General features: G+C 37.1%; 1 protein-coding gene across 1 annotated transcript in view; it reads left to right on the top strand.

Annotated features, from left to right (window-relative positions):
• The first annotated feature begins 255 nt into the window (after positions 1 to 255).
• The window catches only part of HTR2C (5-hydroxytryptamine receptor 2C), a 256,248-nt gene continuing 236,007 nt past the window's right edge, over positions 256 to 20,496 (top strand). The window contains exon 1 of the mRNA XM_059049686.2: positions 256 to 861. The gene's annotated coding sequence lies outside the window, so the exon portion shown is untranslated. The remainder of the gene's footprint in view (positions 862 to 20,496) is intronic.

Below are 20,496 nucleotides of genomic sequence, written 5' to 3'. Positions count from 1 at the left end.
GGAGGGGTGTTCTTTGAATCTTTAAGGGTACATTCTTGAGGACCACCCTCCCCTGACTGACCGCGGTTCCCCCTAGTCTCCAGGCCTCATCAATCAAGTTAATCATCATCACCACCACCACCACCACCACCACCACCACCACCACCGGGTCTCGCGCCCCCTGCCAGCAGGCTCCAGCTGCACTGAGACTGGTCCAAACAGGCCAGGGGCAGTGGAACGTTGAGCGCTGATTGGCCACTCTTGGCTCCACCCCTCATCCCTTGTTCAGCCCAAGAGCGGGGTGCAGCTTCACCGGCGCGGGGTAGGCGCTCTGGTGCTCGCCGAGGACGCTTCACTCCTCGGGTGCACCGATCTTTCTGATCCTGCCATTAGAGCAGCTAGATTGCCAGCCTTGGCTGCTCCATCGGCCTGCCTGCCCCTTACCTATGATTGCATATGAACTTTTCTTACCTCTTCTTGCACACCGTTGTCGTCGGAGTCGTCGAGATCGTCGTGGTGCTCACGTGATGGCCTTCGTCCGTTTAGAATAGTGTAGCTAGTTAGGGGCCACCGAAGAAGAAAGAAGACGCGAATAGTGCAGAGATGCTGGAGGTGGTCAGTTACTACGCTAGAGTAAGATAGTGGAGCAAGAGAAGCCAAACCTATCCGGGGTCGCACGGTCGCCCACAGGAGGTCGACTCGCCGGCGCTTGCCATCGCGCCGTGCTCCCTCCGTCCCTCCCTCCGCCGTGGCGCGAGATTGCGGCGCGCAGCGCAGCGCACTGACTGCCGCGGGCTCCGCTGGGCGATTGCAGCCGAGTCCGTTTCTCGTCTAGCTGCCGCCGCGGCGACCGCTGCCTTGCCTTCCTCCCGGACGCTTGTGGTAAGTTGGAGCCACGGGCGGCATTGATAGCCAGGACCCTAACGTTTTAGGCGGGGGGTGGGGTGGGGAGCGGGGACAGATCCCGGATGGTTGCAGTTTGCAAGACCGCACTGACCCGGGCGGGAGAGTGGAAGGGACTCTGAACGCGCAGATCGCCGAGGGACTGGGGTCTTGGGGAGGAAAGAGGAGCTTGCGTTCCACGGGAGGGGCACCTGAGTCTCGAAGGAGGTTGGGAAGGGGGGACTCGAAATGGGAAGGCGCTGGGCAGAGGCGCAGGCCTCCTGAACGCGGCGCCCGGGAAGCCGAGGGAGTAACCGAAGGCGGGCGTGAGGTCTCAAGAAGTGAGGTGAGAGGGAGAAGAGAGGGAGACAGAATGTGGGTGTCTCTGGGTAAAGGTTTGGGCTGCAGAAGGTGCAACTGAATTGGGGGTATAGACTACGTCTTTAAGAAATCTGATATCGGGCAAGTGGGAGGGGGCTCAAGGCTTGGGACAGTGGGAGCAGAGGGGGGGCGAAGGATCCGCTATTAAGTTCACATTGAAAACCGACCCTAATTTTCGGAGAGTCTCAGTGAACACCGGTATCTCAGGGGAGATAAAACACTGCGGATCTGTGTCTTGGTCTAACAGATGTTGGCTGAATTTGAACAGCGCTGCTGATGATCACGTAAGTTTAAGAGGAGAGTATAAGGGCATACAGCGAGCCTTTTTTATTAGCTTACCTAAGTCACTTGGTGACAGTTTTATATTTTGAAAAGGATTGCCGAGAAGTCTCCAGCGCTCCCTCATAGTACTGTTCCTTTACTCAATTTAGCCTGACAAGCAATCTTAACAGCGTACCTTGGAATTGCTAAACATGAGAACAGGTTGCCATTCCTGATGCCACATAAAGTTCGTCATTGCAAAACGTGTCTGTGTGTCTGTTTCTTTAGTGCGTCGTGCCCTCTGCTTTTTGCTTCCTGTTGGGTAATATGCGACCTGAGGTGACAAACGTTTTGTATTGTGTCCGAGACACCTTTTAAGCGACAGCGCTCCTCCACTCAAATTCAGTGGGAGACATTTGGTACTTAGAGAATATCTGATTTGGTCAAGAATCACTGCCAGTAACACAGCTTCTTCATTAATATTTACCATCACAAGTCCCGTCCAAGGAAGCCTCTGATTGCTGAGCCGCTAAGTGCACATACCCCTCACCACATACCTTTTCAGCAGGCTAACCGAGGGAACCTCGCTCTAGAGGGAAATAGCATTGAGCTAAAATGATTGGGGTTGGGGGAGATGCTGCGCAGCAAGAAGCCTCTGAGTTCCCCAGTTTGCAGATATTTGTGACCTCACACACACAGTGGTGCAAAGGACATCTCTGTTCTGGAGTTAAGAAGTTTATCTACATATCAGCCATTCTGACAATCAAAATATGAACACAGTAGAAAGCGAGTGTTTCTGTAGAAACCGAGTGTTTTCTGTAGTTGACTATGTATGTGTAGACATAATGAAAAAGGCCAATTGACATGCCCCACAGAAAAAATGATTTCTACCATGATCATTGTCATTTCTTTTGCAGTATTTAAGTCACACTGAATGCCATCTTTTCAGAAAAGTATAATTTCTTTGCACCCCCATGGGTGGGGGGAATTACACAATGTTTCTATATTTGGGGCAGGTAGGTTATAGAATATTTAACTATACTTCTCATTCCCCAAATATGTTCTTCTGGTCTTCCTGGAAGGAAATAAAATATTTATTTGTTTCGTCCGCACTATTTTTTTTCCTAATAGCTTTTATCATCTACAGCAACAAGCCCAACGCAAGTCCTGAGATTCGGAAGGTGGATAAGGCTTGTGATTGCAATGTCAAGGTAGGATCTGGGGTGCTTAAGCCAACACTGACAGTGTTTTTCTATCTGCATAATCTAGAGAAGGTTATTAACCTTTTCTGTGCTTTCTTGAGAGGTCTATATCTAGAGTTGTCATGGATGACGGTGATGACTTTTTCAGATAATAACATGACAGGCTTTGGTGCAGTATGAATTCATGGGAAGAGAGGTGAGAACTGACATTTTTGCAACCCTACTGGATGCTAGGCATGGAGCCAAGAGCATTACATATATACATTATTTCACGTGGTCTTCACAGCCAGCCTCTGAAGAGGAAGCTATTCGTATTTTATTGGTTCCATTGGATTTTTCCCTTTTATTTCTCAAGGTATTCTTGTAGATTAATTTAAGGCAGGGGTGTAAGAAATCTTTTTTAGTGCTTTCAAAGCTACATGAGAAGTATATGTTTATTTCTTTAGCAATAAAAGTAAAATCTAAAAAAATTAACACCTCTGATATAATGTTGGGCTAATCCATTAAGAGCTTAAGCAACATGGGCATCTCACCCACAGAGGTTTACAGATGGTAGATTTCTTCTCTGGAAAATGAATTTTAAAATCATATTAGATTTGCAGGATTACCACTACCGTTTGGCACTTAATTATGTAGGAATATTTCTGCACTTACTGGTAAATAAATAAACCTAAATAATAACCTGAAGTCTGCATCAAACCTTAATTATTTTACTGTTTCACTTACATCCTTCAGGTAAACCTTATTACTCCCCAACTAAGGGAAACACACAATTTAAAATAAAATTTGAGGAAAAGATTACCAGTAACCAATATTAAGTATCCTCAGCTACTCTTTTTTTTTTTTTTTTTTTTTTTTTTGCGGTATGCGGGCCTCTCACTGTGTGGCCTCTCCCGTTGCAGAGCACAGGCTCCGGACGCGCAGGCCTAGCGGCCATGGCTCACGGGCTTAGTTGCTCCGCGGCATGTGGGATCTTCCCGGACCAGGGCACGAACCCGTGTCTCCTGCATTGGCAGGCGGATTCTCAACCACTGCGCCACCAGGGAAGCCCCTCAGCTACTCTTATTAAATTGTTCAAGGCCTGAGATTGAAGAAGGTGGCTGTTGCTAAGTTATAATGGCTCCAGAAGCTCCAGACTATTTGGCTGGTATCATTAAAGAATCTTTCAGCACCTTCCCTTTATAGCAGTGGAATACCTCACAAAATGAGCATGTATCGTACTTGTATTGAGATTATTTTAGTAGAGCATCTGGTAAAGCTTCGTGATTTAACATAAGAAATAATAAATTATGTCCCACTAATGGATGGATAGCCATGAGCAAACTAGGAAAACTTGACCATCGTTGGGGCTAATAACATATTATTTAAATATAACATTATATATTAATGTTATATAATAATATAATAGTATATTAACCCCATGTGATGTGAAACACATGGTATGAAGCATTTAAAATTTTTAAAATTATTGCACAAAGCCATGTTTTTATTATTATTATTAATTTGTCACTGTTCCAAGATACCTATGTTATTTTATCTACAACTTGTATACTATTTAATCTTAGAAACCACCAATCACCAGATTAATGAGTGTCCCATCAGTGGATCACTCCATCTCTGCCTTTCTTCAAACTATTTTAACAGCTTCCTCATATACTGAGAACATTGCTGCAAAACAGCCTAGTAATTGCCATTTTAGACAAATACCATTGAAACCAACCAAGAGGTTAAGCTGCACCATCATTTAGCCAGTTACCAGCGCATTTTACACTCTTGCTCACATGCAGCAATTCTTTGGCAGTCACTTCTGAAATTTTACTGCACAAATGATATAGTGAAAGCAGGATTTCAAATAAGATGCACATGAGCTGGAGTCTTAATTATGTTCTGTCTCCCTGTACCCAACATCTCTACTTCACCCTATTTATCCCTTCCTCCCTTCAGCTGTGGTTAAGTCTATGCCATCTGCTGTTTACTAAGATACTTGCTTATTACAACATTGTACATGTAGTTGGCATTTGATAAAGTTAATCTTGTTAATACGGTTAACCTTATTCGTAGATGACCACTTACATAGTCTAATTTGAAAAGCACTAGAAAAGCCTTTTGACTCCCAAACTAGTAGCCTTCATGCTGTTCCACAGCACTTAAAATTCTACATTCAGGAATTTCCTTCTTTAATCTTAGTCATTGTCTCCTTTAAATACAAATATCCACTTAGAGGGGTAACCTGTTATCATTACCTATTAATAACTAAGCATAAATTTATTGACGGCTATCAGAAAGACTTTAGAACTGCACTGTCCCATACAACAGCCACCAGCCACATGTGGCTATTTAAATTTAAATTAATTTAAATTAAATTAAATTGTAAATTCAGTCCCTTAGTCTCACAGACCACATTTCAGCCACATGTGGCTAGTGACTACCTATTGGACAGTCAGATATAGACCATATCCATCACTGCAGAAAATTCTTTTTGTCAGCAATGTACTAGAAAGTAGGGACCATCACCTTTTTCACAGAACACTTCCTCTACCTCCTTGCTTTAAGCAAAACCTGGATTTTTCCTACTTGGATTTCTCCTACAAAAGGTTTCCAACTTCCTGACAAATGAAGATGAATTAATCCTTAACCTCTACCTCTCCCCACTTCATTAATCTTATTACTGCTCCACATGTAAGGGCTTAAAATTATGGTTGAAACTCTCCTAGTTCCTTATTTTTAACTTCCAAAACACTAGGACATGTCTCTTCTACTCTTATTTTAAACAATCCTTTATTGAAACATACACCATTCCAACATTTCTCTCTTGTCTCTGCTGTCTACACCTTCATGGAAATTTTTGGCACCTGGCTCTTTCCTACTGTTCATTTTGAATCTTTCCGTTCTCTAGAGACTTCAGTATCGATGAAGACTGCCAGATAACAGTCTAGTCTCATAATTCCTTGACCTCACATTTTCCATTCTCCTCAGTTTCAGACCCATGGCCACACCTTAAATGCATCAATTTCTAAAATTTTAAGTTCAGAAATACTACCCTCAGATGATGACATTCAGTCCCCACCCCACGCCCACTCTTTCTTCCCTTGTAGCTGCTCTTCAACCTCATCAAGTCTTCCTGGGCCCTTCTAAAAGTTCTTAGTTATAATGCCCTCTCTTGGCTTCACTTCATTTTCTTCCTAGTCTGACCCTTATGTCAGTCATGTCTGTGTTTCTCATCATCACCCAATACTTACCCCTCATTACCCTTTTAGTGTTTCTACCTTTTACCTCCACTATTTTGAGTTAATCTCTCCTGTTTTCTACTCTGAAGTGAGCATGAATGGAAAAAACTAAGAAGATGACACATTTACAGTTATTAAAATAACCAAGCTTTCCTCTGACTCATTTTTCTATTAAATGTTCCTATGAGCCTGTTCCCCATCCTATCTCCAACGATACTCCTTTATCAGAGTTTTTTTGGCACAGGGGAAAATGTTGAGGTAGTCAGCAATGACCATTTCATCTGTCCTAAATTTTTAAACATGTTTCTTATTATTCGAGTCTAAGTGACTTTAAGAGCAAGGTATCCTCTGGTGGACAGCAAAGGGGATAGATTTCTGATAAAAGCGGTGAGCAATAGAGAAAGCAGAGCATACAGAGTTAGTCCAAGGTGCCTTGGGGACAGCCTGAACTACTGTACAAGGTGATCAGCCAAGCCTGGGAGGAATGCAGGTGAGTAATGAGTGTGACTGTCCAAAGAAAATGAAGCAGCTTGAGATTGGGAGTGAGGAAGGAAGGATGAACATTCAGAGTTACCAGCATTATTGGCAGGATATGAAGGTAGACTCAATATAAAGTTATTAAAAATTAAAATTAAACACCATTGAAACCAAAGACAATGTCAACTAACCTCTAGAAAAGAATAGCAATGAACAAACTGACCAGGGCTCTCTTTATCATATGTGTGTGTGTGTGTGTGTGTGTGTGTGTATAAAGTGACTGTTGTCTTTGAAATCATTAGTAAATACCTATGAGTAAATGTCACAGTGTTCAAATCTTTTTATAGGTGTATTTTAAACTCAGATCTCTCATTTTATCTCAGTAATCAAGATTGAACACTTTCAGGTATGGCTTCATGTAATCAGGGTAGGAAGACTTGCCCAAGTTAGCAAGTAATTAGTCTTCAAAAAAGAGGTATAAAAGATGATAATATTAGCTGTTAATTATTGAAAGTTACTATGTACTACACATTTCTAAGAGATTTGCATGTATTACTCATATAAGCCTCACAACTACCCCATGAGAAGGTACTACTAATATCCGCACTTTGCAGGTGGGGGAACTGAGGCACCACAGAGGTTAAATAATCTGGTCAAACTAATTGACCAAAATCAAGCTTGAAACCAGGCAGTTTTGATTCCAGAGACTATGGTATTAAGCAGTAAACTCTACTGCCTGTGTTTAGGAATTGATTAGTTTTTCTTTCATACTATAGTCACTAGCCTTTGGTAGAACAGATTTGCATGTGAACATGAGGATATTCTTGACAGTGTCCATTAATCATTAACGCGCTGCTTGGCAAGGTAAAGACAGGCATGTAACATTTTGTCTGGAGATTCAGCTACCGATACAAAAGTAGAGCAAATGAGAAAGTACTGTTAATGCCAAGGGACACAAGGACAGGTAGCCTGAGTGAAGCTCAGTGGAGTTGCAGAGATCATTTAAAGAGTGAAATGAAATCAGGGACATAATGCTATTATATACAGAGGTTGACTACAAAGGGTTAGGTATCACTATAGTGAGTTGGACATATGTGGTTTGTCCTCTACGCAACATCACAGCAAAGGTCATTCAAATTTGGTCACTTATATAAAGTTGCCTACTTGGAATTGAAACAGGAAAATTGAAGTCCTGGAGGTCAGAGACTGGAGTGATAAAAGGGTCATTAAAAATCATTTTATCATATTTCAGAGATATTTGAAGGGTTTTATGACCCCATTTGCCGTGTATTACCTTTTCACACTGGCATCAGGAGAAATAATTTGATAACTATGACTTTAAAAACAGGTATTATAAAAAGTAATAGCTTTTTAGTTTAATGATCTGAGCCCAGGTAGAAAGACTGTATCAGAGTACAATATTTAAACTAAAGTTAATGCAGGGTAGAAAGAGCATACTTATAAAAATTCTGTATGCTTAAAGGATTTTTAAAAGTTTTTCCTTTTAAATTAACGACTTACATTTATTACTTCAATTTTAATGACACAAAAACTGTGATTCATGATCCAACCATAATTTATTACTAGAAATAGTGGAGTCAGATTGGAGAAGTCCAGTACTGTGGTATGAGCTCCCCCTCCTAAATGTATCTAGATTCTACCTGGTCTTCAAGATTTGCCTCAAGCCCTTACCTCTTGCATGAAGCTTTTGTTGACTAGCCCACTTATATGGCAAACCCCTTGCCCATAGTAAGTAATCAATTAATGTATCTTGATTGATACGTTTCCATATGTGATATCCATATCTGTACCTATCTATGTGATCTCCTAGGAATGTATATTTCAATGGTTCAAGAAAAAGTGAAAGAAGATAAAGGAAGAACTAAAGTAGAATTTTTAGCACACCTGCACAATAGCATTTAAGAATTCAAGGCATCTAAAAGAATAACAGATTTCTCTGAAATGATTACAGGTAATCTCTTTGAACAAATTTTAGAGCAATTAATAAATTGCAACTATTTTTAAACTAATTAGCTAAAGCTTAGCCCTATTATGTACACCTTCATTTTTCATTTCACAAGGAAACATACCATGTTTTACATATATATGTGTGTCATATGTGTATAACAGAGAGGCACCACATTCTATTGGCTACACACACATCTGGTGAAGATGTGCTCAATGTTTAGGAACATGTCCACATTCTGGCCATAGAACCCCCTTGTTATTTAGCCTTTAATTACCCTCTTCTCATTGGGTAGCAGTCTACCTCAACTTTTCCTTTTTCTACTGCCAAACCTCAGCCAATTATCTAAAGTTTGTGAGTAAATTTACAAAATTCGCTATCCATGTTTATCTGCCAGATTAGTCAACTATAAGATGAAGGTGAGTCTAAAAGCCTGTAAGAATTGTGGATTTCAGTAAGTCTTTGTTGAGGGGCTACTATATGCCCAACACTTTGTTGGATGTTAGAGAAGTGACATACATATTACCCAATACATCTCTAAAGAAGCTAATAGTCCTATTATACCGAAAAGGCAATTCCATGTAATAATAAAGTTCTTCAATTTATGGTACAGGCTTCATTGATTTCTCTCTTTCCTACCCTCCCATTTAGGATGAATGAGGAAAAAATGGGTCAGTCACTTGCTCTACTTGAGCCTCAGTTTTTACAACTATAAATGAGAGAGTTGAAGTAGGTGGTCTTTCTGTAAGCATCCTTCAAACTAACCTCTTTGTTACAAACAAGAATACGGAAAACACTGAGGTTAAATAACTGACATCCTTAAGGTTATAAATCTAGAGACACAAACTATATGAATATATAAAACAGGGAAAAGAATACAGAGAAAATTCCCACAAATTTTACCACTGTGATGAAAATAGTCAGTTTAAAATTCAAAAATATTGAAAACCTTAAGAAGATAATATATTGCTATAAAGTAATTTGATATTATTTTTTACCTTAGATTAGTACCATTTTCAGAAGAGCAGACAAATTTGCATGTCCATAGTTGATATTCTGAGTGTCTTGATTCAGAGTGAAGCAATAGGATCAAATAAAAGTACACGTATTTCTGCAACATAATATAGAATACATTTATGGCAACACATATCGTTAGACATTTTTTAAAAGACCCCTCCTCCCAAAGTATTTTACTTTCACATGATAAGTGAAATAATGCTCATTCTTTCTGCCTTGGAGTCATTCTTGGATCACCTCTCTTCATCTTATTCTCAATTAAATCCATCGTTACAGCTTCTGAATAATTTTTGGAAAACGCTGCTCAGATATGTCCCTTTTTTTATTCCCATTGTGATTACAGCATTTCATGCTTAGTGCTTTAAATCTCACTTCAGACAACTTCCCAATTCCATGTCTGAACCCTGCACACCCCCCACTCCCACCACAATGGCACAAAACAATGCTGCCCAACTCCAGATGCCTAAGTAGCTGTCAACTGCCAAGATAAAACAGACTACAAGGTGGGTCATGAAGTAATGATCTCCAGGGAATGGGTGACATTGGGAAATGACTGCAAACAGTCTCATGGTTCATTCAGAGAAAGATGCACTGTCTTATTATGAAGGTGAGGGGTTAGAGGGGGAGGTGAAGGTATTATGCTGACTATAAGCCAAGAAGCAATGCTTAAAATTCAAATGAGTTACGATTTTGTATATGTAGTGTAAAAAGACTACTGGCCATATAAAAAAGCATCTAGGTTGACCCCCACATACATAAGACTACTAGCATTTGAATTTTGAATTTGAAAGAAAATAGAAACTATTGTTTGCACCACTAAACACACTGGACTGCACTTTGTTGTTGTTATTTTATTTTTAGATTTCACGGTCTCCTAAGTGCCAAGCATGGTGTTTAAAGTTTTACATGCATCATCCCACTTTTTAATTTGAGTCTTATCTTTCCTATTGGATTATGAATTCACAGAGGACAAAGGTTATATATTATTTACCACCCACCCCAACTACCCTCTGCATACATCATTACACACTGAGGGTTCTTTCAATATATATTTGCTGAATAATTAATATATAAAAGCACACAAGCACCGTGGGAAAAGATTTTTATGGTGCAAATTTAGAATTAAATAACCTGGGTTATAGTCTTTTATGAGCCTCTATGTTCTCACCTGCTAAGAAAGTAAATCAGACTTGATGGTTACTAAGGTCACTTCAAATGGTACAATCTTATGAAAATACTAACGGCTTTCTAGTTCTGAAAATCCACTTCAAATAATAATGCTCAGGTAGCTGATTTTTTTTTTTTCCCCCCCGTACGCGGGCCTCTCACTGCCGCGGCCTCTCCCATTGCGGAGCACAGGCTCCGGACGCGCAGGCTCAGCGGCCATGGCTCACGGGCCCAGCCGCTCCGCGGCATGCGGGATCCTCCCGGACCGGGGCACGAACCCGTGTCCCCTGCATCGGCAGGCGGACTCTCAACCACTGCGCCACCAGGGAAGCCCAGGTAGCTGATTTTTATAGCCCAGAAAATAATGCTCATGACTCTTTAACTACATAAGAAACCCTTAAACAAGCTAAAGCCATTCCTCATTTCAGGTCTTGACCTTGTTATTTTCCATTCATTCATTCCAGTGTCCTACATTTGAAATGATTATTATTTAAAGATTACTGAATGAGGGGAAATATCTCTTCTTTTTGTCTTTTATTACTTAAAATAAATTTAAGAGACCATTGGCTATCAATAACAAATTAAACATAACCATTTTTTGGTGGTTTAAAATAAACTGTGTGCAGCTACAAACCCTCCACAAGTGAAGTTATTTAATGACGTGATAGGATGGATAATACCCTGCTGTCTTTGCAGAAACCATTGTTATATATTATAGTTATTCTAATAGATCACAAACTAACTTCTTTAGGCTATAGAAATGTTACTAAAGAATAATTGTCATTGATTTACCTTTCTCAATAGGATCTCTATCAAGATTTCTATATCATCTTGAATGGTGAATCATAACATGATAGATATTTTACTTTTTGAGGGAGTTAAGGAAAATTTTAAAAATTTTTTTTTAATTTTAAAATGTTTAATAGGTATACAAAGTTTAAAAAGACATAAAGGTCAAGTGGATCAAAATGCTTCAGAAAAAGTCTTTTCAACATGAAAGCAATGCAGAAATACAAACAATTCCAGTGATTCATATTGTCAACCTTTGAACATCAGTAACTGTTTTACCCATAGTAAAGAAGAAAATTAGAGATATTTATGTTTCCTAGTTTAAAACTTTCCATTATCTTAACTCTTATAGCTATAAAAGTGTCAGGAAGAATAAATACACATCATATGCAGAGAACTCAAAATTTCTTGATAACACTACATATTTGCTAATATAGGTACATTTCTAAAGATTCAACTTAATATCTATGTTATATTCTCTTTTATCACTTTTTATATTTTCTCTGTCTTTTTAATTTTCTGTATTTGCTATTATAGACTTTTTCAGCCTAAGAGCTACTCTTTTATTCTCCTTTCCCTCTTTTTTCTCTCATTATTTCTCTTATTTTCTAACACAGGCAATGTATACAGCAGAAGTGTTTAATAATACAGTCACTGAACATTCTTATTATTAATATATCTACTTCTCATACCATAATGAAATTTACATTTGTAGACATGTAGAGTTTTCACATATCTTTCTCATGTATTTTTTCATTTGATTTTAAACATAACTGGGAATTAGTTAGGGCCAGTTTTATTACATGAATTACACAAATGAGAAAACTAGGGGTAAGAAAGGTTAAATTACTAATCCAAGGACACAGTTCGTTGTATAGCCAGGATTCAAATAAATCCATGCTTTCTCATTCAAAATTTTAGTCTATTTCCAGTACACCCCCTTCCCCTCATGCCATGGACATTTAGTTCCGGAGGACTTCAGGTGTTCACAAATAAGTGGCGTAAATATGAGAGAGAGAGAGAGAGAGAGAGACAGAGAGACAGAGAGAGAGAGAGAGAGAGAGAAGTCCTATTACTCTGGGATGATTAAAGAACATCTGACAAATGTTTACTTTTCTACAGAGGAGCAGACATTCATTTGTATATGGCCAAGGTTTAAATAAATATAGCCTGATTGATGAGTAACATGACTTTGATGAAAACCTAAAAAAAAAATCACTTTCTGCAGAATAAATTGTAAGGCTAGCTGTCCAGTTGTACTTTAGGCAAAGAATGTTTCTTGAAAGTCAATCAAGCCCTCTTTGATTTCCCCTTCCAATATTTCAATAGAGTGTTTCAACTTATGTCTTTTTCCTTACTTTTAGAACCACTAGCCCTACCCCTATTCAAATTTCCTGTGATATCCAGAGCCCTAATAACAGAGAATACTTTGTATGTTCAAAATAGAATTAAATACAAGTATTGGGAAAGACTTTTCTTTCAGAAGAAAATTCTGATCAGTATAAAGTGGTCCTATTAGTTCTCATTAAAAAATTGATAGAATATTCAATTGTTTTACCCCAAAGTCAGCTTTCAGTGGAGAATTTTTCATGGGAGTTCATTAATATCTTGCTGAATATCAATGTTGTCAATGCTCCAGTTTATGATTGAGCTTCCTAATTAGAAATTATCTTATTCCTTTAATATTATCTTAGATTTAATTGAATACATAAGATAGTGCTTTGTAAAGGGCTTTAAAAGAAAAAGAAATTGGTGGACAGATATTCATCTGGAGGCCTTTAATTGCATTTTATATAATCCTTTTCCCCTGTATCAAAACCTGTCTTTTGTGAGGAGTATTCAGTTTACTCTACTTGTATTTAGAACCCTTGAGTCTTTGAAGGTGACCCCAGATGGTAGGAAGGAGAAAAGGCAGGGTCATTTATGGCTTGTTCATGACTTCTCCTTGTGTTCTATTTTGATCTCTAATTACATCCCCCTGAAAAATACCTAATTCCTGTGCTACCATCTTTAATGAATCTAAAGTTATATCATTTGTTTTGGTACACAATAATTTCAAAAGATTTATTCAAACTTTTGTCCTCAGCCAGTTTTCAACCTGTGGCACTGAAGCCTACTCTAGATCTAGCTGAGTAGCCATGTAGATTTTTATCATCATGACTAAAGAAAGATTTTTTGAACCTTAATTATGCCTGACATTGTAAAAATGTGGCAGAGAATATAGTATTTATTTTTAGAGGCACAGAACTGTCAAGTCAGTATTTAATGAACATTTCTTCTGTGGTATGGTTACTACCATGGAAGGACTTACATCTTATTTGATAAAATGTATAGACATGCAACAAAAATTGGGACATTATATAATACTAAATACTAAATGAAATACTAAATTATGTGCCATATACAAATGAAGAGAGAGAAACAATTAAGGGAATTTTATTGTAAGAGATAGGAACTGAACTGGAGCCCAAGGATAACCAGGGTTTAAACTGACACAGAGGAAGGGAAACCTTCCAAGGGCGGTGGAACGTTCATGTTTCACAGTGTGAGAAAAAGTAAATTAGGGACTAGTTACTGATTTAGGTATATTTAGGATAGTGGTGAGACATGCACCATCAGATGTTCTTTGGATAGCTGAAAATATAATATTTGATCTCTAGAGACAGGTCAAGCCTGGAGGTAAAAGAATTTAGAGCAATTCATACTAGTCTAGTTTAGCTGAATTTCAAAACTTTCCAAGGGAGAGAAGGTTATAAAGAGAAAAGAACAAAGATCCAAACTTTAAGCATTGATTATTCAAAGCTTTGGGGAATATCTAAGGACCATATTTATCACAGAATCTTCAAAATGAAACTCCCAGCTTTTTTCCCAACTTTTTTCATTACTACATTCAGTGATTGTTAAGGTTCTGCTCTGTGCAAGACATTTGACAGTACTCCACGGCCTCCCAGAAGAGGAAAGAATACTTAGTTCTTATCTCCAGTAGTTTGGAGTCTAGTTAGAGCTCTAGTATATAAACTCTACATAAAGGATTTGGCAGAAAAAGGCCACTGTTAAACTTAGACAAATTTCAGGGAGTAGAGTAGATAAAAAGAGATTGTATGGGATTAAAATTCTGATCTGAAAACCTCTTTGCCCCAAAGCTTAAAGAAGGAATATGAATTTGGATAAACTTTCTCAGGTGACTTTTTCACTGTAACCTAAACATATAATGACCAAATCTCTTTTTTACTGACTCAAATTTTCAGATGGATTAAAAAAAACTCTCCATGAGTCTGGAGGCATTCATGCCCAGTCTTTTTACTCTTAACTTACTTAATGAATCAGCAAACATGAGTTCAGGACCTCTTGTGTGTCCAGAAATGGGTTAGGTTAGTTGAACAATGTAAGATTCTTACACAGAGGAGTAATGTGAATTATTTGTTATTAGCAAGCCCATAGGTATCTGAATTACACCTTGGCTTATATTGCAAGTAAGTAAATAATGAGCTGTAGTTTAAAATCTCAGATAAAATCAACTGTCTGAATATCAAGTGACGGTTAGTTCTCGATACCAAGAGTTTTTATTAGATTATTTATGGAGTTGGATAATTTTAAGAATATTAGCAAAGTACTTTATAATTCCTAAATGCATGGATGAAATTATAAAAGCAACAACACGTTAAGTACTAAGCATTTTAATAAAGCAATAGAACAAAAGTATACTGAAAGCATTTGTAACAGACTTAATATTGCTTGTGTTTTTTTTTTTTGTGATATGTGGACCTCTCACTGTTGTGGCCTCTCCCGTTGCGGAGCACAGGCTCCGGACGCGCAGGCTCAGCGGCCATGGCTCACGGGCCCAGCCGCTCCACGGCACGTGGGATCCCCCCGGACCGGGGCACGAACCCGTGTCCCCTGCATCAGCAGGCGGACTCTCAACCACTGCGCCACCAGGGAAGCCCCTGTTTGTGTTTTAAAGATGAATAAACTAAGGCCTTAGAGAGGGTTCCTGACTTGTTCCAGGTCACACAGCTAATTACTGGCTTAAAAAGAGAACCCAAATTTCCTAAATCTGAAATCAGGTTCTTCTCTACCATGGCCCACTGCTTCTTGAAGGTTATGTGGCATATTAAATAAAAACCTTTAAAAATTTGACTACATCATACTGTCCTTGAGAAGCATGTCATGCTTAATAAATTCAGAATGAACAGAAAGTACATTTACATTCTTGGCTTCAGTAATTAGAAAGTTAGTACAAGTATGTGAATACTTTGAAGATTATGACTTCTATTCTTACCGACATATAGGTAAAAGATATATGTGTGAGATATGATATACATTACATGTATATAGTCACAATGAGAGAAAGAAACATGTAAAATACAAATAAGAGTATTTTTTGAGATTTAAATTAGATGACTGAGCAGTTGACAGGCCATGTGCACTTATTTATCTTAGGCTTTATTTCTTAATTTGTTGGAGAAACTGAAGTCTGAAACAGCTCAAGGCTGGATGCTTCCTTTCTATAAATTACATCTTTTAAAATGTACAAATGCAAGCATGAGTCACTAGCTACAGAATTCCAGCTTTAATCCATTAGGTCATTTTTATAAGAAAACAAACCAGTGACCTTCATGTGGTTTTAAAGACAATGAATCTGTGAACAACAGAGTAGGTGAAAGATGAAATCATAATATAAACAATCATGAGTTCAATGGCATAACGTAAAAGGTAAAAAAATGAAGTACATTTTATAGAATGAAGTCTGTTTACTTCTGTGATTCTTCTTCCATTATTCACTTGCATGTGTGCTTTGCATATGTTGGATTGATTTGAAACTGAATTGAAACATTCACATATCTTGTAAGCAAATTTTAAATAGTTAACTTTCATTTAGATGTGCACTAGAGGAAATGGTAACCGGAAGGAAAGTGGATATATCGCTCAAGAAAATCCTCAATGTGTGTTTTGATCAGTGGTATCAATTTTCTATTCATCCAACTTTTTATCAGAACTTTTAAACTATAGTATTACTGAAATTATTTATATTTACCATTCCATATAGTAAATATAGAACAGAATCTTTGAGGTAAGAAGTAGTTCGGGCAAGAAATCATGGGAACCTCTGGTAAAAACAGGAGAGGAAGGGAAGGGAATTAACAGGTATTGAGCCCCCATCATATCCTAGTCAGTACATTTGGCAAAGTACATATATTACCTTAAGTAATTTTCACAGCCACCATAATAAATAGGAAATGCAGACATAGGAAGGTTAAGTCACATACCCAAACACATAGCTAATATGGGGTAGAGTCTGGAGCCAAACCTAAGTCTGTCTGACCGCAAAGGCTGTGTATACTTTTTCCATGCCACCTTAATAGCCTTAAATTTTAAAAATATCCCAAATACTCATGGAAAAAATATGCTCTCAGGATAACAATTACTTAGTCACTGAGAATGTTCTCAAAGAACTAAATGGAAGACAAATTAAGAGACATTAGTCATATATCAACTTCTACAAATCAAGAATGTGTGTATTTTCAAAGACCTCAGTTCATTTTTAAAGGTGAGAGAATAATCATTTACTAATAGAAATAAAGATGGAAAAAGTGTGCAAAATGTTATCTAATAATAATAATTGGCAATGAAATAGGAAAATGGAAGAAATGTATCATAATGTTTTTTTAAAAAGATAGACACATTATTTTCAGAGATTTTTGTGATTAAGAGCATTTAGAGTAGGTAAAGGTTAAAAAAATTAACTTAAAGCTTTGGAAGATGCTGTTTATTAATGAAGAGTATTCTTATATTTGGAGTGGCTAATATTGTTATCTATATACTCTTTAACATAGAGTAAGCAAGTGTTCTAAGGGTAGTTTGGGGAATAGTTTTAAAGAGTACTTTAAATAGGTTTTAGGATCTAAGCTTTTTCATCTTAAAAATGAGGATAATAATTTGTTCCTTGAGGGATTGACCCTAGGATATATAATGTATAATGTATATGAATAACCTAGCACATAATAAACTCTCAATAAACAGTAGAAGAAAAAAGACCAGACAGATTCACCTTAAGTTCCCCACAATCATATTTACTATGAAAAAAGGCAGTCATAATAACATAAGAAACATTTTTACTACATATATCATGAAATTCCATTCTGCCCTTGTATCTTAATAGCATAGTACTAGTTGATTTTATTTGAATCTAATTTCATATTAATAGTCAATTTAATTTCATATAAATAGTCATATATTTTCATAATTAACAAACTCAAATCTAAACATGGCACCTGCATTTTAAGTGCAAATCATATTAATGTCAACTTGTAAAGCTCCACTTTATGTCTTTCTATAACTTTAAAATGTTTTCTTCTGGTATATAACTTCAGTTTGATAAAATATTTTGTATTGCATATTTTCTATAATTTTTACAATGAAGCTTGTCACTTCAAGTTAAGTAAATATTATGACTAGATGGTTTTTAATAAAAATAAAGCATACCAAATAAATCCATCTGCTATATAAAAACATTTTAAGAATCAGCTTCCAAATACTATGCAGAGCTAAAGCCTATAGAGTATTCAGAATCTATCACTAATTTCTAACTCAATTCTGAACTCAAGAGCTTAAAAAATTTTTTTAATTAAAATCACCAGTTGTATATGTGCTGGTACAGTTTAAACAAAAAGAAACCTGAGAGGAAGATACAAGCTTGCATAAGGAGGTACAGAGCCTCCCAAAATAACCTTTAATGAATATCACCATGACTAGAGAAGTTAAAATGAAGAATCAAACACAATTTTTGCCCATAATAAAGAATCTAGAGTTTCTTCTACTTGGCCATTTATTGAATGCTTAGACTTGACACTTTCCTCACCAGAGAAGTTACTGGTATGCATAGTTTGGTATTAAGATCAAAGAGTCATCTCAAAGAGAAAAGTTTACATCATTGTCATTATATAAATATAAACACTAAATATTTGCTGATGCAAGAAAAAGGCTAGATAAAAATTGACCTTTGAATGTATCTTATTCAATTAAAAAAAAGACTTCGTAATGTTTTAGTCATCTTGACATATTTGTCATTGTTTTAGTTTTTCTTTTTAATGTCCTGCCCCAGCTTCCACGTTACTACAAAATGACACTTTTTGTTTACACATGCAGAGCTTCAGATATTAGAATTATTATTATTTTTTTTTTTTCGGTATGCGGGCCTCATACGGTTGTGGCCTCTCCCGTTGCGGAGCGCAGGCTCTGGAAGCACAGGCTCAGTGGCCATGGCTCACGGGCCCAGCCGCTCCGCGGCATGTGGGATCTTCCCGGACCGGGGCACGAACCCGTGTCCCCTGCATTGGCAGGCGGATTCTCAACCACTGCGCCAGCAGGGAAGCCCTATTATTTTTTAATTAAAACCTGGCCTTTCATGATTTTTAGATGTATTGATATAAATGTTTACACTATTGTTATGTGAAATTAATGTATTCCCCAATAGATTTTAAAATAATACAGTCTATCTTTCAAAGTTATTTTAAGATCTGATTTTTCATTTGAAATAGATTTAACCCAAGATCTCTTTTTTTAAGTTTTATTGAGATATAATTCACATTCTATACAATTCACCCATTCTAAAGTATACAACTTGATGGTTTTTAGTATGCTCAGAGAGTTGTACAACCATCACCACAATTTAGAACATTTTTATCCCCAAAAGCAACCCTATACACATTAGCAGTCACTCCCCACTCCCCTAGCCCCCTCTCCCTCTGACAGCTCTAGGAAACCAGAAATCCTTTCTGTCACTATAGATTTGCTTATTCTGAAAACTTGCAAACTTTTAACAGAGGTACTTGCTGGGAATGTCAGAGAGGTTTTTTATATTAAGAGGAGTTGGCAAATAAAACAAAAGAAACTTTGTGGTTAGTGCCAGGCAATAAGGTCTTGATCTGGCGAAATCCTTAATTGTTTCACATTTCCAAATGCAATACAATTTTGTATCTGAGCTTCTTTTATCCTTATTTTTGTTACTCAATTTTACTTTAGCCCTGCACAATCAATAAAAGGGAGGCATCCTCAAAGTACTACCGTTCAAAAGCAATTGATTAGGAAAGCCTAAATTTCAAATTCAGTAAACTTAAATTTCTAGTCCATTTCTTTCATTTTTTCCATTCTATCCAATCAGCACTTGCCAAACATGACTATCTTTTCCAGAAATGAGGCATTTACATCAGAAAACTTTTGTGTATATGCTATTTGCAGTTGAATACCATAAGAAGCAGTTGATTCGAGCTTGCCATCTGTTTTTTCTAAATCTCTAATATGAAACATACTTCCTTAAAATTATACCTATTCAGAAGATTTTTATGAAACAAAACTGCCTCTCTTCTGATTGGCTTTGCTTTTTTCTTTTACAATAGTGGTGTAGCGTTAACACATTAGTAGGAACTTTCAATTGGTATACATTTTAGCTGCCAACATCAAAAATTTTTTTGAAGTACATAGAACCTGAATATAAAAACTAGAACCTTCTACCCAAGATATCATGTTGATATCTACTATTTAGTATACTCCCCATTAAAACAGTCTCATAATGTCTAATAAAATATATAAATTTTATTTAAATTTATATTTAAAATCCTATTTACATCCCCAAATACTTCTTTTAATCTTTTTTTTAGTAAATATGCTCTATACACACTAGAAAATAACTGTTTTTACCTGCATTGTGCTAAATATGAGGATGTGATAGAAAATGCATCATTTTGTATTTGAAAGCTTTTTCCAGTGGTTTTGTCGTTTGTAATTGCTCCTTTGGTTTGCCATGTTCTGTTAGACTTCAGATTCATTGTTCCAAGTGTCACCAATAGTCTATTCCATTGCTCTCTTTGACATGACACAGTAAGTTTAAAAGGCAGGATAGTGTTAGACAAAGATTGAGATATTAAAAAGCCATGGTAACTTGAAGAGAAAGGTAAGGAAAATTAAATTAATAAATCAACAGGATAAGGCAAGGGGATATGTTTCCTTTAAATCGTCTTTAATTAGGACTCGGTGAGAGACAAAAATGTTTTGAACAAAAGGTAGAAGAAATAGAAAAGGAGAAGAAGGTACTGTATGGTTCAATTTATGAACTTCTAGCACTGGCAAAAATCATCTATAATGATAGAAG

This window comes from Kogia breviceps, chromosome X (genome assembly GCF_026419965.1).
Source record: "Kogia breviceps isolate mKogBre1 chromosome X, mKogBre1 haplotype 1, whole genome shotgun sequence".
Lineage (NCBI taxonomy): Eukaryota > Metazoa > Chordata > Mammalia > Artiodactyla > Physeteridae > Kogia > Kogia breviceps.
Note: the sequence above shows the minus strand (reverse complement) of the source record. Positions and strands in the feature narration are given on the sequence as shown.